The sequence below is a fragment of the Myotis lucifugus genome, unplaced genomic scaffold (genome assembly GCF_000147115.1).
Source record: "Myotis lucifugus unplaced genomic scaffold, Myoluc2.0 scaffold_21, whole genome shotgun sequence".
In the NCBI taxonomy this organism is placed as follows: Eukaryota; Metazoa; Chordata; class Mammalia; order Chiroptera; family Vespertilionidae; genus Myotis; species Myotis lucifugus.
The window spans coordinates 7,166,019-7,182,348 of record NW_005871069.1 but is presented as its reverse complement, the minus strand read 5'-3'; the positions used below and the strand labels follow the sequence as shown (position 1 = coordinate 7,182,348).

Sequence of the window (16,330 nt, the reverse complement as noted above, 5' to 3'; positions counted from 1 at the left end):
CCTGTGTCTTCTGCGATGGTTGCCATGGTCGCTGTCACGTTTTTCAGAGTGACAGCAATGTATGCTATTCCCCCAGTTAGTCCCGTGGCCATGGCTGCTGCAACTGCTCCTATAACAACAGCACTGATACCAAAGTCCCTCTTTTTTCGCTTGAGACTGAGGCATGTGGTCCAAGAGGCGTTATGAGGCCTGAATGATTAGAGTGCCTGCCTCTGGGGTGACAGAGCCGATGGCTCAGAGGCCCCGCTGCCAGATTGGATGTAAGCACGGGACAGCTGTTCCTATCTGTGCCTTTGTAATGTCATGGGCCCCTAGGAACATGATTCCTGTTGGTAGGCAGAGGATTCCAGTGTTGTTTGGGCCCTGAGAGTCTGACCTTAGACCTAAAGTTAGGCTGGAGTGGTTAAACCAAGAAATGCGGATGGTTGTGTTAAAGGAGCACCCGGGAGTAGTGGCTAATTTCTATGGAGTGGTTGCCCTGGAACATTCCCCATTATGACAAGGCTAAGTCATGCTGAGTCTCATTGCACCTATTGCCTGAAACTGGAATTGTAAGATTGCAAGTTGCTGCTGTCAGGTTGAGATAAAGGTTAGATGTAATACTGACTTGAATACCAACAGTATAGTTGAAGGTCGTGTTAGAAAGCCATGGTATGTAAGGTACAAATGGACCAGTAGCTGGTATAAATAGATGGTCTGGAGAGCAATGGTGTCTATCCCTGGGGTAAAGGTGGGGAAACATTAGGTTTGTGGCTAAGATGGCCTGGGGAACGAGAAGACAGTTCAAGGGGTGAGCCTTCTGGTTAATATTAAAGAGTAAAGCGGGGTTTGGTGTGCCTGGCTCTTGGCGTGTATGGCTGCTTCATAGTATGTCAGACAAGTTTGTGGTAATTCCCCATAATAGGGGAGTGTTACCAGGGGAAGGTTGCTTGTGACATATCCACTGTGTCGTATTGGAGGATTGATGAATTTGATAGCCCACAGCTCTGACAGTCTGGACTATAGAGTTATTGTGCCAGACTGTGCTGGTGAGGGGGGTGAGTAGGGGTGAGAAGGAAGAAGACTAGTAGGGGGGCGCATTTTAGGGATCTGGGAGAATCAGAAGCACTATGAAGGTAAACAAATAAGTGTGATCTGGAGTGAAATCCTGTAAATCACCCTGGAACTAGAGGTCTGCAATGAATTAAAAAATATCTTGCACTGTTCTGACGGGGTGGGCTGCGCCAGGTGGGGAAATGTTGTCACAAACAATCTGCAGGAATGTGAAAGCCTGGGTATATAATCTATTGGTCATTTGGCTGACATGCGAGAGGGGCTATTCTTTTTCAGGAAGGCTAGTGTGGGGAGGGGTGACTTGGGGTCCCAGCAGGGACAAAAGAGAGTTCCCCTGGGAATTATCCTATGATTGTGATGATACTCAAAATAAGACAGAATGAGAATGATTAGGAAAGGAAGGGCAGTAAGTATCCAAAGGTACCAGGGGATGACTAGGAGGGTAAGTCCTCCGGGATTCTAGTGAGCTGGAGGGTGGTTGGTGAGATGACCTTGGACCTCCACCTAGGGTGGGGCTCCAAGAGGGCTACTTAATTTTTGTCTGGTGTATCCAATGAGGCAGACCACAGACCTTAACCACCGTAGGTGTATTGCAGATGACAGTATACGGTCCATTCAGCTTGTAATTTGTCTGTGGGTTGGCAGATTAGAACTTGCTGTCCAGCTAAGTTGTCTTCCTTCCTGTGATCAGGGTTAGGAGAGGGTAAGAGAGTGTTGACAGCGTCCCTGAGGATAGCTCTGGTAGTTTGTAATGCTTGTAAATAGTCTCCCATCGGTTCTGCCTCACCTGCTAAGTCATGACCTAGTAGAAATGTTTGGCCGTACATTATTTCAAAAGGGCTATAGAAGGTGGGAGCCCTGGGAGTAGACCTAATTCTCATAAGGGATAAAGGTAGTGTCTCCGTCCAAGGCATTTTAACTTCTTGGGCCAATTTGGATAGATGAGTCTTGAAGATTGAAGTCATTTTTTCTACCTTGCCTGAGGACTGAGGCCGGTAAGGAATATGTAAGTGCCATTTTATTCCTAAGACTCGAGACACTGCTTGAGTAATTTGACTTATGAATGCTAGTCCATTATCTGATTGTATGCTGGTGAGTAAACCAAAACCGGGAATAATCTGATTGAGGAGTGTCTGAGATACAGTGTCTGCCGTCTCAGAGGTGGTGGGAAAGGCCTCAACCCACCCCAAGAAGGTGTCTACAAAGACTGAGATATTTGCTTCTCTTTATGGGAGGCATGTGGGTGAAATTGACCTGCCAGTCTTGTCCCGGGGTAAAGCCTCAGGCCTGATAGGTGGGATAAGAAGGAGGCCTTAGGGATCCCTGAGGAGAAGTGATGAAGCATATAGAACAGCTGTGCGTCAGGTAGTAGATACAGTCAGACAAGTGTGAACAGGTGAGGACGGGGGTAAGGAGGTGTATAAGAGGTTCAGGGCCTATATGGAAGGACCGATGTAAGGAATGTAAGATGGAATCTGCTTGGTTCTCTGGCAAAATATATATACCATTGACTAGAAACCATGGCCCTTTTTGTTCAAATTTTTACTGGCTAAAGCCTGCCCTTTCCACTGGAGAATATTCAGGCGTGTAGGAGGCTAAAGATAGAAATTGGCGCCTTTCCGATGGTGACGACCTCCCCACGACAACATGCCTCTCGCCAAGGATCTCCTCCACCCCTCCCCAGAAGAGAAGAGGAAACACAAGAAGAAGCGCCCTACTTCATGGATGTGAAATGCCCAGGATGCTATAAAATCACCACCGTCTGTAGCCAGGCACAAACGGTAGTTTTGTGCGTTGGTTGCTCTACTGTTCTGTCAGCCAACAGAAGGAAAAGCAAGGCTTACAGAAGGATGCTCCTTCAGAAGGAAGCAGCACTAAAAGCACCTCAAATCAAGATGAGTGGGAAACCATCCCAATAAACACATTTTGGATACAAAAAAAAAAAAAAAAGATAGAAACTGGCTACTTATAGTCTGCCTTGATAACTGCCTTGCAATTGTATCAGCATAATTGTTTCCCCAGGCTATTAGTGACCCTGAGGTCTGATGACCTCTGCACTGTATGACTATGGCCTCTAGGGGAAGTTGAGCTGCCTCAGGAGTTTTTGTATACCAGTAAGTCTTCCATTTATTATGGGGGTTCCTTGGGTGGAGAGGAAACCTCTTCGTTTCCAAATGGCCACATGGGAGTGTATTATATGGAAGGCATATAGAGTCAGTATATATGTTTATTCTTTTCCCTTCTGCTAGTGTTAGGGCTCTGGTTAATGCTATTAATTCTGCTCTCTTGAGGTGGTGCCCTAGGGGAGAGGGTTGGCCTCAACAGTACTTTGAGGGTTCATGCACACAATGGAGTATCCTGCATAGGAGATATTGTCTGAGATGTAGGCACTCCCGTCAATGAACCATGTTTGTGTCTCTGCAGAGAGAGGACCATCCTTTATGTGAGAGAAAGGGGAAAGGGGAGGTCCAAGACCTGGATACAGTCATGTGTCTGTGAGTTGCCTGCCCCTGATGATATGGGGAGTAGTGTGGCTGGATTAAGCGAGGGAGTCGAAGCTATGATTACTTGAAGTGTTTGGAGAAAAAGAATGTGGAGTTGTTGAATGCGAGAGGGAGCCATAATGTTCTGTAGATGTCTTTGATATAACATGTCTTTAATGTTATGTGAAGAACATACTGTGACCGGACTATGGAGGGTAATTTTCGGGCTTTCTAGAGTTAAAATAGCTGCTGCCTCAAGATTTTTTAGGCATGAAGGCCATCCTAAAACAGTGTTGTCTAACTGCTTGGAGAGATATGCAACTGCCTGGAGGGTGGGCCCCTTGTGCTGCCCCAAGAGTCCCACTGCTGTTCCCTGTCTTTCAGTAGTATATAAACAGAAAGGTTTAGACATGTCGGAGAGGGTGAGGACTGGAGCCTGGAGAAGGGTCTCTTGGGGAGTTTTGGGATCTAGGGGTTCATGAGGGTCTCCTTAGGCTGCCTGGTATAGGGGTTTTGCTAAAATAGTTGGGGATCCACTGACGAAAGTATCCAACGAGACCTAAGAAGGAGAGGAGTTCTTATTTGGTTGTCGGGGGTGGGAATTTTGGAGAAGAGGTGTCTTCTGGTTATCTGAGCTATTCAGTGTTCATGGCTGCAAGCTTTCTGCAAGATATCTGCTAAGCACAGTAAGTTTCCTCTGCCCCATTTTATTCTTTTAACCCTTTCAGTCCTTTGCCCATTTTTTAATTGGATTGTCTTCCTTTTGTTCAGTTGTATGAGTTCCTTATATATTTTATATACTAACCCTGTATCAGATGTATCATTGCCAAATATGTTCTTCCATACGTGGGCTCTCTTTTTGTTTTGTTGATGGTTTCTTTTACTGTGCTGAAGCTTTTCATTTTGATGTAGTCCCATTTGTTTATTTTCTCCTTAGTTTCCTTTGCCTTAAGAGATGTATCTGTAAACATATCCCCAGCTTTATTTTTTGTTTGTTCCTATTTTCATGAAATATCTTTTTCCATCCTTGTACTTTCACTCTGTGTGTGTCTTTCAATGAAGTGACTCTTGTAGACAACATAGTAAGGGTGTTGTTTTGCAATCCATTCAGCCACCACGTGTCTTTTGATTGGAGCATTTAATCCATTTGCATTTAAAGTAGTTGTTGACATATGTATATATTGCAATTTTATTCATATTTTTTATCTTTTTATCACTTATTTTTTTAAAATATATTTTTATTGATTTCAGAGAGGAAGGCAGAGAGAGAGAGAGAGAGAGAGAGAGAGAGAAAGAAAGAAACATCCATGATGAGAGAGAATCATTTATTGGCTGCCTTCTGCACACCCCCTACTGGGGATTGAGCCTGCAACCTGGGTATGTGCCCTTGACCAGAATCAAAACTGGCTAGGGCTTTTTTCCCTTCTTAAACAAGACCCTTTAACATTTCTTGTAATACTGGTTTGGTGGTGATGAACTCCTTTAGGTTTTTGTCTTGGAAGCTCTTATCTGTCTTTCGATTCTAAATGATAGCTTTGCTGGGTAGAGAGATCTTGGTTGTATGTCCTTGCTTTTCATCACTTTGAATATTTTGTGCCAATCCTTCTGGCCTGAGAGGTTTCTGTTGAGAAATCAGCTTATGTAAATAGTCTTTTGGAAGCTCCCTTGTAGGTAACTAATTGCTTTGCTCTTGCTGCTTTAAGATTCTCTCTTTGTCTTTAATCTTTGGCATTTTAATTATATGTCTGGGTGTGAGCCCCTGCTTGTTTGGGTTTTGTGGACCTTGCAGAGATTTCAGGTGAATCTGCAGCATGAGTCCAGGCTAGCCACTTATAAGGAACAGCCCGCCAACAGAGGTTCCAGCCTGTTCATGAATTTGGTGGGATGGGTTCTCAGGGAATCACCATGCTGGGGCAAGTGGGGTTAACGGAGATTAAGATTTGCAACCTGCCTGCTCCTGTAGGCTGAGGCGTGGGAGTGTTCAGCCAGGGAACAGTGGCACCTGCTAGTCAGCTGTGTGGGGACAACTCAACTAAAGAACAATGGCACCTGCTGTGTTTTTATCCTGGCCAGAGCTGTCCCTCCAGCCCCCGCCCTGAAGCCAGACAGTTGAGTTTCTCACCCTATGTCCCTGGTACTTTTTGAGCTGTAGCTCCATTGGTGGAGCTCAGATAAAGTGAGTCTGTCAACGAGTAAGTCCGTATACATTTCGTTTAAGCGGAACATCTGGGATTCCAGCAGCCCTCTGTCTCATTGCTGATTTTCACAGCTGATTGTTGTGGGAACTCCCCTTTGTAACACTGGTCATCAGCTGGGGAGCCTAGTGTGGGGCTGGGACCCCATGCTTTTTCATGTTGGATCTCCCAAGCCAAGATATACCTCCTGATTCTTTATTTTTTAAATATATTTGTATTGATTTCAGAGAGAAGGAAGAGGGATAGAGTGATAGAAACATTAATGATCAGAGAGAATCATAAATCGGCTGCCTCTTGCATGCCCCTGACTGGGGATCGAGCCCACAACATAGGCATATACTCTGAACGGGAATCGAACTCTGATCTCCTGGTTCACAGGTCAATGCTCAACCACTGAGCCACGCCAGCCAGATCCTCCTGATTCTTAACCATCACATGTGGATGTGTGGTCAGCCCATTTTGTGTCTCTGCCCCTCCTACCAGTCTCTAACTGGTTTCTTCTTTATATCCTTATCAATAGGAACTCTGTTCAGTGGCTCTGCAATTTGGTTGTAATTTCAATATGGTCATGGGAGGAGGCGAGCACCACACTAACCTGCTCTGCCATCTGACTAGAAGTCTAAATATCTTATTGTGGTTTTGGTTTGCATTCCTCTATTGAGTAGTGATATTTAGCATCTTTTCATGTGCTTGCTTGACATCTGTATATATCATCTTTGAAGAAGTGTTTATTTAAGTTCTCTGACCATTTTATTTTTTTAAAATATATTTTATTGATTTTTTACAGAGAGGAAGGGAGAGAGATAGAGAGCTAGAAACATCGATGAGAGAGAAACATCGATCAGCTGCCTCCTGCACATCTCCCACTGGGGATGTGCCCGCAACCCAGGCACATGCCCTTGACCGGAATCGAACCTGGGACCCTTCAGTCCGCAGGCTGACGCTCTATCCACTGAGCCAAACCGGTTTTGGCTCTCTGAGCATTTTAAATTGGTTGTGTTGTTGTTAATTGTCTAGTTTCTATTTCACTACTTTCAGCTCTAATCTTTATTATTTTCTTCCTTTTGCTCACTTTAGGCTTTATTTGCTCTTCTCTTCCTATGTCTTAAGGCAGAATTTAGGTTACTCATTTAAAATCATTCTTATTTTTTAAACATAGGACTGTACAACCTAAACTTCCCTCCAAGTAGTACTTTAGCTGCATCCCATGTGTTTAGTATGTTGTATCCTCATTTCCATTCATCTCAAGGTATTTTTCTAATTTCCATTGTAAATTATTCTTTTACTCATTGATTAAAGTGTTTTAATTTCTATGTTTGTGAGTTTCTCTCTATAATAGATTTCTAATTTCATACCATTGTTGTGGGAAAACATACTTTGTATGATTTCAATTATTTTAAATTTGAGGTTTTTGTCTTATGCTATAGCTTATGGTCTATGCTGGAGAATGTTCCATGTGCACTTGAGAGGAGTATGTATTCTGCCATTATTGGGTGGAGTTTTCTATAGATGTCTTTAAGGTCCAGTTAATTTATAGTGTTTTTATTTTTATTTTTTTAAATATATTTTATTTTATTGATTTTTTTACAGAGAGGAAGGGAGAGGGATAGAGAGAGTCAGAAACATCGATGAGAGAGAAACATCAATCAGCTGCCTCCTGCACACTCCCCACTGGGGATGCGCCCGCAACCAAGGTACATGTCCTTGACCGGAATTGAACCTGGGACCCCTGAGTCCGCAGGCCGATGCTCTATCCACTGAGCCAAACCGGTTAGGGCATATAGTGTTTTTAAAGTCTTCTATTTCCTTGTTGATTTGTATAGTGGATTGATTCATTATTGCCCTTTAAAACATATTAGATAATTGAAAAATTTATAACATTGTTCAGTGGAATTTACATTACATGTAAATGTAATATGACATCTATAATATAATCTATTATATAAAGGGGGAAGAAAAATTATATATGGTTATAAGGTTTGTACATTCTACTTGAAATGGTATTCATTCTGCCCTGGCCAGTGTGGCTCAGTTGGTTGGGTGTCCTCCTGTACACCTGAAGGTTGCCAGTTCGATTCCCAGACAGGGCACATGCCTGGGTTATGGGCTTGCTCCCAGGTAGGGGGTATGCAGGAGGCAGCTCTCCCATGAATGTTTCTTTCTCTCTCTTCCTTTCCTTTTCTCTCTCTTTAAAAATCAATAAACTATTCTTTTTTTTAAAAAATCCTCACCCAAGGAGTGAGGATATTTCTTACATTAATTTTTAGAGATTGTGGAAGAGAAGGAGGAGGGGGAAAGAAACATCGATGTGAGAGAGACATATAGATTGGTTGCCTCCCGCACATGCCCTGATGGAGGCCGGGGATGGAACCTGCAACCCAGGTGGTACCCTTGACTTGGAATCAAACCTGTGACCCTCTGGTGCACAGGCCGATGCTCTAATCACTGAGCTACACTGGCTCTAAAAACTGAGCAGAGCACCATAAACTATTCTTTAAAAAAGAGTATTCATTCTAAGTAGTCTGTGAATAATGATGTAAGTATATTGTAATCTCTACAGCCACTTAAAAATGACTATACAGCCCTAACTGGTTTGGCTCAGTGGATAGAGCATCGGCCTGCGGACGGAAGGGTCCCAGGTTCGATTCCAGTCAAGGGCATGTACCTTGGTTGCGGGCACATCCCCAGTGGGTGTGTGCAGGAGGCAGCTGATTGATGTTTCTCTCTCATCATTTATGTTTCCATCTCTCTCTCCCTCTCCCTTCCTCTCTGTAAAAAATCAATAAAATATATTTTTTTTAAAAATGACTATACAAAGAGATATATTTAACAACAATGAATAAATTAAAACAGAATGAGTATATTATTAAAAATATTCAAATAAACCAAAAGAAGCCAGAAGAGTAAATAGGAATTAAAAAATGGAACAAACAGAAGCTAAATAATAAAATGGAAGACATATAAATAATTAATTAAGCATAATTTATATTTAATAACTATACATACAATTAAAAGACGATATTGTCAGAGTGCATAAAATAATACCTAACTATGTACTGTATAAGAAATTTGCTTTCCCCTAACCGGTTTGGCTCAGTGGATAGAGCGTTGTTGGCCTGCGGACTGAAGGATCCCAGGTTCAATTCTGGTCAAGGGCATGTACCATGGTTGTGGGCACATCCCCAGTAGGGGGTTTGCAGGAGGCAGCTGATCAATGTTTCTCTCTCATCGATGTTTCTAACTCTCTATCCCTCTCCCTTCCTCCCTGTAAAAAAATCAATAAAATAAAAAAAAGAAACTTGCTTTAAATTGAAAGGGATAGAAAGAGAAATACCACAAATGCATTAATTAAAAAGCTAGAGTGGCCCTAACCAGTTTGGCTCAGTGGATAGAGCATCAGCCCGAGGACTGAAGGGTTCCAGGTTCAATTCTGATCAAGGGCACATACCTTGGTGGCAGGCTCAATCCCTGCCCTGGTCGGGGCACATGCAGGAGGTAACCAATGGATGTGTCTCTCTCATATTGATGTTTCTCTCTCTGTGTCTCTCCCCCTCCCTTCCACTCTTTCTAAAAAATCAATGGAAAAGTATTCTCAAGTGAGGATAAACCAAACAAAAAAGAGCTAGAGTGGCTATATTAGTATCAGTCAAAGTAGATTTAAGAGTAAAATAAATCATCAGGGATAATGAAGAACATTGCATAATGATAAAAGGGCCAGTTTACCAAAAAGACATAACAATCCCAAATGTGTTTGCATCTAACACCAGAACTTCATGAAGCAAAAACTTACATTCATGAAAGGAAGGACAGACAAATCCAGTTATAGTTGGAGACTTTAATATTCCACTCTCTATAGTTGATATACATAATAGGAAATCAATAAAGACACAGAAAAACTGAACAGGACCATCAAACAACTGTATCTAATTGACATTTGTATAATACTCTACCCTTCAACAAGAAAATATCCATTCAAGTACATCTGAAAGATTCACCAATATAGACTATATCCTGAGTCATAAAACAAACCGTAACAATTTTAAAATAATTGAAATCATGCAAAGTTGAATCGAGTAATGGTATATAAAAGGTAAATTCAGCCTTAAAAAGCCATGAAATTCGGGGAGCATTTGAGATCTTGCTCCTCAGTATGTGTTGTTAGTTTGACTCAAATCAACTCTTAAGAAAATTCTCCAAAAAAAAAAAGGCCATAAAATACTGAAAAATACTACACCATGGATGAACCATGAAAACATTATGCTAAATCAAATAAGACAGACACAAAAAGACAAATACTATATGATTTCAATTATTTGAGATTCCTAGAATTGGCAAATTTCTTTTTTTATATCTTTACTAGAGGCCCGGTGCACAAAAATTTGTGCACTCAGAGGGGAGGGGGGGTCCCTCAGCCCGGCCTGTGCCCTCTCGCAGTCTGGGACCCCTCAGGAGATAACGACCTGCTGGCTTAGGCCTGTTCCCGGGTGGCAGAGGGCAGGCCCAATCCCTAGGTGCAGCCCCTGGTCAGGCTCAGAGCAGGGCTGATTGGGGAGTTGGGGCACCGCCCCCTGTCATGCACAGAGCAGGGTGGATCGGGAGGTTGCGATGCCACCCTCAGTCACGCTCAGAGTAGGGCCGATTGGGGGGTTGGGGCACCCCCCCCTGTCACACTCAAGGCAGGGTCGATGGGGAGGTTGTGGCGCCATCCCCTGTCACGCACAGAGCAGGGCCAATCAGGGGGTTGGGGCGCTGCCCCCTGTCACTCACAGAGTAGGGCCCATCAGGGGGGTTGGGGTTCCGTACCCTGTCACTCACAGAGTAGGGCCAATCAGGGGGTTGAGGAGCTCCCCCCTGTCACTCACAGAGTAGGGCCGATAGGGGAGTTGGGGCACTGCCCTCTATCACCCACAGAGCAGGGCCAATCAGGGGGTTGGGGCGCCACACCCTGTCACACTCAGGGCAGGGCCAATGGGGAGGTTATGGCTCTACCCCGTCACACACAGAGCAGGGCCCGGGGGGGGGGGTTTGGGGCGCCACACCCTGTCACACACAGAGCCACAGGGCGATCAGGGGGTTGGGGAGCTCCCCCCTATCAGGCACAGAGCAGGGCTGATCAGGGGGTTGGGGCGCCTTCCCCTGTCATGAACAGAGCAGGGCGGATAGGGAGGTTGTGGCCCCGCCCCCTGTCACACACAGAGCCGCAGGTTGATCAGGGGGTTTGGGCGCTGCCCCCTGTCACGCTGATCCCAGTGCCAGGAGGCCTCACGGCTCCGCTGATCCTGGTGCTAGGAGGCATATTACCCTTTTACTATATAGGATAGAGGCCTGGTGCACGGGTGGGGGCTGGCTGGTTTGCCCTGAAGGGTGTTCTGGATCAGGGTGGGGTCCCCACTGGGGTGCCTGGCCAGTCTGGGTGAGGGGCTGAGGGCTGCCTTAAGGCTGGCAATTGACTGAAGCTCCCAACCGCTCCTTTTTTTCTTTTTTTTCTTTTTTATTCTGGGCCAGCTTTAGCTCTGAGGCTTGGCTCCAGCTCTTAGGCTTTGGCTGCTGAAAGCAGGTATCTGGTTTGTTTGGGTTCTATAATCGAAACACTGTTTCAACTCCAGCTCTGAGATCCTGGCTGGCTGAAAGCAGGTTTCTGGGGTTTTGTTTAGCTTCTATATTTGTAACAATGTTTCAAACTGCAAGCTCAGAGGCCGGCAGCGCAGGCGGGGAACGTTGGAGTCCTCCGTCACTGAAGCAAGCAAGCCTCATGTTCGCTTCAAGCTGCCTGGCTGCTGGCCTCCATCTTGGCTAGCAGTTAATTTGCATATCGCCCTGATTAGCCAATGGGAAGGGTAGCGGAGTGACACCAATTTGCATGTATCTCTTTTATTAGTGTAGACTAGAGGCCTGGTGCATGAAATTTGTGTAACATGCCTAGGTAGGGTCCCCAAGACTGGCCTGTGATTTGGGACGATCGGGGCCTTCCTTCATTCCACACCGCCCCCTGGTGGTCAGTGCACATCATAGCAAGTGATTGAACTCCCGGTCTCCTGGTTGAACTCCCAAGGGACACTTTGCATATTAGCCTTTTATATATATTAGTATACATTGTTGAGAGTATTACTTAGGTCCTCCTTTTTTCTGCATGAACCTCATCCAGCCTGCTCCTGTACCACCCAGAGGCCCTCACCACCCCATTGTATGTGTCCATGGGTTATTCCTCACCACCCTATTATCTGTGTCCATGGGTTATGCATATATGCATACAAATTCATTGGTTGAGCACTTCCCACTCACCCTCCCCTACCTTCCCTCTGAGGTTCAAGAGTACATTCATGCTTCTGTGATTCTGGGTCTATTTTTGATCATTAGCTTATTTGGTTCTGTAGATTCCAGATATGAGTGAGATCATGTGCTACTTATCTTTCTCTGACTGGCTTATTTCCCTTAGCATAATATTCTCCAGGTACCTCCATTCTATTGCAAATGGTAAGTGTTCTTTCTTTTTTATTGCCTCATAGTATTCCATTGTGTACTAGTAAATGTACCATGGTTTTTTATCTACTCATCTGCTGATGGGCACTGCTGTTTCCAAGTCTTAAGTATTGTAAATTGCACTGCTATGAACATACAGGAACATATATTCTTTCTGATGAGTGTTTTAGATTTCTAAGGATATATTTCTAGAAATGGGATGACTGGGTCAAATGGGAGTTCCATTTTTAATTTCTTGAGGAAATTCCATACTGTTTTCCACAGTGGCTGCACCAGTCTGCATTCCCATCAGCAGTGCACGAGGGTTCCCTTTTCTCCACATCCTCAACAGCACTTGTCAATTGTTGATTTGTTGATGATAGCCATTCTGACAAATGTGAGATGGTACCGCATTGTCATTTTGATTTGCATCTCTCGGATGATTAGTGACTTAGAGCATTTTTTCATATGCCTTCTGGCCATTTGTATGTCCACTTTGGAGAAGTGTCTATTTAGGTCCTTTGCCCATTATTTTTTATTGGATTGTCTTCCTTTTGTTAAGTTGTATGAGTTTCCTACATATTTTGGAGATCAACCCTCATCAGTTACGTCATTGGCAAATATGTTCTCCCATGTAATGGGGCTCTTGTTATTTTGATGATGGTTTCTTTGGCCGTGTAGAAGCTTTATATTTTCATGTAATCCATTTATTTATTTTCTCCTTAGTTCCCATTGTCCTAGGAGATTGCTAAGAGAGATGTCTGAGATTTTGGTGCCTATGGTTTCTTCTAGGACTTTTATGGTTTCACAGCTTACATTTTTTAAAAATATATTTTATTGATTTTTTTTACAGAGAGGAAGGGAGAGGGATAGAGAGTTAGAAACATCGATGAGAGAGAAGCATCGATCAGCTGCCTCCTGCACACTCCCTACTGGGGATGTGCCCGCAACCAAGGTACATGCCCCTGACTTGAACCGAACCCGGGACCCCTGAGTCTGCAGGCCGACGCTCCATCCACTTAGCCAAACCGGCCAGGGCTCACAGCTTACATTTAAGTCATTTATCCATTTTGATTTTATTCTTGTGTATGATCTAGTTTCATTTTTTTGCATGTACCTGTCCAATTTTCCCAACACCACTTACTGAAGAGACTGTCTCCGCTCCAATGTATGCTCTTGCCTCCTTTGTCAAATATTAATTGAGCATAGTGACTTGGGTTGATTTCTGGGTTCTCTGTTCTGTTCCATTGATCTATATGCCTGTCTTGTGCCAGTACCAGGCTGTTTTGATTACAGTGGCTTTGTAGTATAATTTGATATCTGGTATTGTGATTCCTCCAACTTTGTTCTTCTTTCTCAAGATTGCTACAGCTATTCGGGGTCTTTTTTGGTTCCATATACATTTTTGGAATGTTTGTTCTAGGTCTGTGAAATATGCTATTGATATTTTATTTTTTTTTATTTTTTTTTTTTAAAAATATATTTTATTGATTTTTTACAGAGAGGAAGGGAGAGGAATAGAGAGTTAGAAACATCGATGAGAGAGAAACATCGATCAGCTGCCTCCTGCACACTCCCTACTGGGGATGTGCCCGCAACCAAGGTACATGCCCTTGACCGGAATCGAACCTGGGACCCTTCAGTCCCCAGGCCGACGCTCTATCCAGTGAGCCAAACCGGTTAGGGCTGCTATTGATATTTTAATAAGGATTGCATTGAATCTATAGATTGCTTTGGGTAGTATGGACATTTCAGTGATGTTTATTCTACCAATCCATGAACATGGTATATTCTTCCATGTGTTTATATCTTCCTCTATCTCTTTTTTCAACATCCTGTCATTTTCAGAGTTCAGTGCTTTTACCTCTTTGATTAAGTTTATTGCTAAGCATCTTAATTAATTTGTTGCAATGGTAAATGGGATTCGTTTTTTTAGTTTCTCTTTCTGAGAGTTCACTATTGGTGTATAAAAATGATATGCAGAAAAAAAAGAAAAAATAATATGCATTTTTGGGTGTTAATTTTGTATCCTGCTATGTTTCCAAATTTATTTATTAAATCTAGTAGTTGTTTGATGGAGTCTTTAGGGTTTTCTATGTATAATCTCATGTCATCTGCAAATAATGAGAGTTTTACTTCCTCCTTTTCAATTTGGATGCCTTTTATCTTCTTGTCTGATCGCTATGGACAGGAGTTCCAGAACTATGTTGAACAAGAGTGGTTCTATAGCCCTCTGTCTTGTTCCTGTTCTTAGGGGAAATGGTTTTAGTTTTTGCCCATTGAGTATGATATTGGCTGTAGATTTGTCATTTTATTATGTGAGGTATGATCCCTCCATTTTGCTGAGAGTTTTTATCAAAAAGGGTGTTGGATTTTGTTGAATGTTTTTTCTGCATTGATTGATATGGTCATGTGATTTTTGTCCTGCAATCTGTTTATGTGATGTATCACATATATTGACTTGTGAATATTGTGCCAGCCTTGCATCCCCGGAATAAAGCCCTCTTGGTCATGATGTATTATCTTTTTAATGCATTGCTGGATCCTGTTTGCTAAAATCTTGTTGAGGATTTTAGTGTCTATATTCTTCTGGGATATTGGCCTGTAGTTCTCTTTCTTTGTCGTGTCTTTATCTAGTTTTGGAATTAGGGTGATGGTGGCCTCATAGAAAGAGCTTGGAAATATTTCTTCTTGAATTTTTTGGAATAGTTTGAGGAGTAGAGGTATTAGTTCTTCTTTGACTATTTGTAAAACTCCCCTGTGAAGCCGTCTGGACCAGGGCTTTTGTTTGCTGGGAGTTTTTTATTTTTTATTACTGCTTCTATTTCATCCTTAGTTATTGGTATATTCAGGTTTTCTGATTCTTCCTGATTGAGTTTTTGGAGGTTGTATTTTTCTAGGAATATGTCCATTTTGTCCAGGTTGTCCTGTTTGTTGAAATAAAGTTGTTCAAAACGTCCTTTCTCCTCCAAAATACAGGACAAATTCTAATAAGTAGTAAGAATAGGAAGAGTTCTGTTTCCTGGAATGAGCATTTCTTATTCCTAGTTGTAGGGACCCCCCTTTGTACCTTCTGTTACAGTGTTGATTCATAAGAAATGTTACATTTATGATAGCTTCATCTATATGGGGTATTTATTTGCAATGTCTGAGTACTGTATCTTTTCCTATGCATTGCCTAGTGTCAGAGTGGTGTTGTCTTTATTAAGATCATATGCATGTCCTCCTGCCAAGGAACCTTTACACAGACCCACACAAACAACAATGGCTTCGGATTCTGAGAAAATTCGGCAGAGAATGGAAAAGGAATAGGAAGGATAAGTCAGTCATGACGTGGGACACAGACATGGTGTGAAAGCCCTCAAAGCCAGTGCACATAGGAACAGTGGGCCTGGGTGGAGGGTCATGTTGGTAGGACCAATAAATAAAGAATAATACAAAGACAAAAAAAAAGAAATAAAGTTGTTCATAGTATTTTATTACAATCCTTTGTATTTTTTGTTGGGTCAGTTGTTACTTCACCTCTTTTGTTTCTGATTTTGCTTATTTGGGTCCTTTCTTTTTGTTTCCTGGTGAGCCTGGTTAGAGGTCCATAATCTTGTTTATGCTTTTGAAGAACCATCTCTTGGTTTTATTGATTTTATGTATTTTTTTTGGGGGGGGGGGTTGTTATTTATTTCAGCTCCGGTCTTTATTATTTCCTTTCTTCTACTTGTTTTGGGCTTTTCTTGTTGTTCTTTAATTCTTTAAGTTGTAGTTTTTGATAACCTTTTACCAGTGTTTTTTTGTTTGTTGTTGTTGTGGGTGTGTGTGTGTGTGTGTGTGTGTGTGTGTGTTTAGGTAAGCCTGTAGTGCTATGAACTTACCTCTTAGGACTCCTTTCAATGTTTCTCATAGGTTTTGGATTGTTGTGTGTTCATTTTAATTTATTTCCAGGATGTTTTTTAATTTATTCTTTGGTCTCTTTGGTAACCCATTCATTGTTTAATGGTATGCAGCTTAGCCTCCATGTATTTGATGGCTTTTGAGCATTTTTATTGTAGCTGATTTTTAATTTCATTGTGGTCTGAGAAGATGCTTGAGATGATTTCAATCTTCTTGAATTTGTAGAGACTTAGCTTGTGTACTAACATGTGGTCT

General features: G+C 42.7%; 1 pseudogene; it reads left to right on the top strand.

Moving 5' to 3' along the window:
• The first annotated feature begins 2,700 nt into the window (after nucleotides 1-2,700).
• On the top strand, nucleotides 2,701-3,003 carry LOC111825316 (annotated as a pseudogene).
• The last annotated feature ends 13,327 nt before the right edge of the window (nucleotides 3,004-16,330 follow it).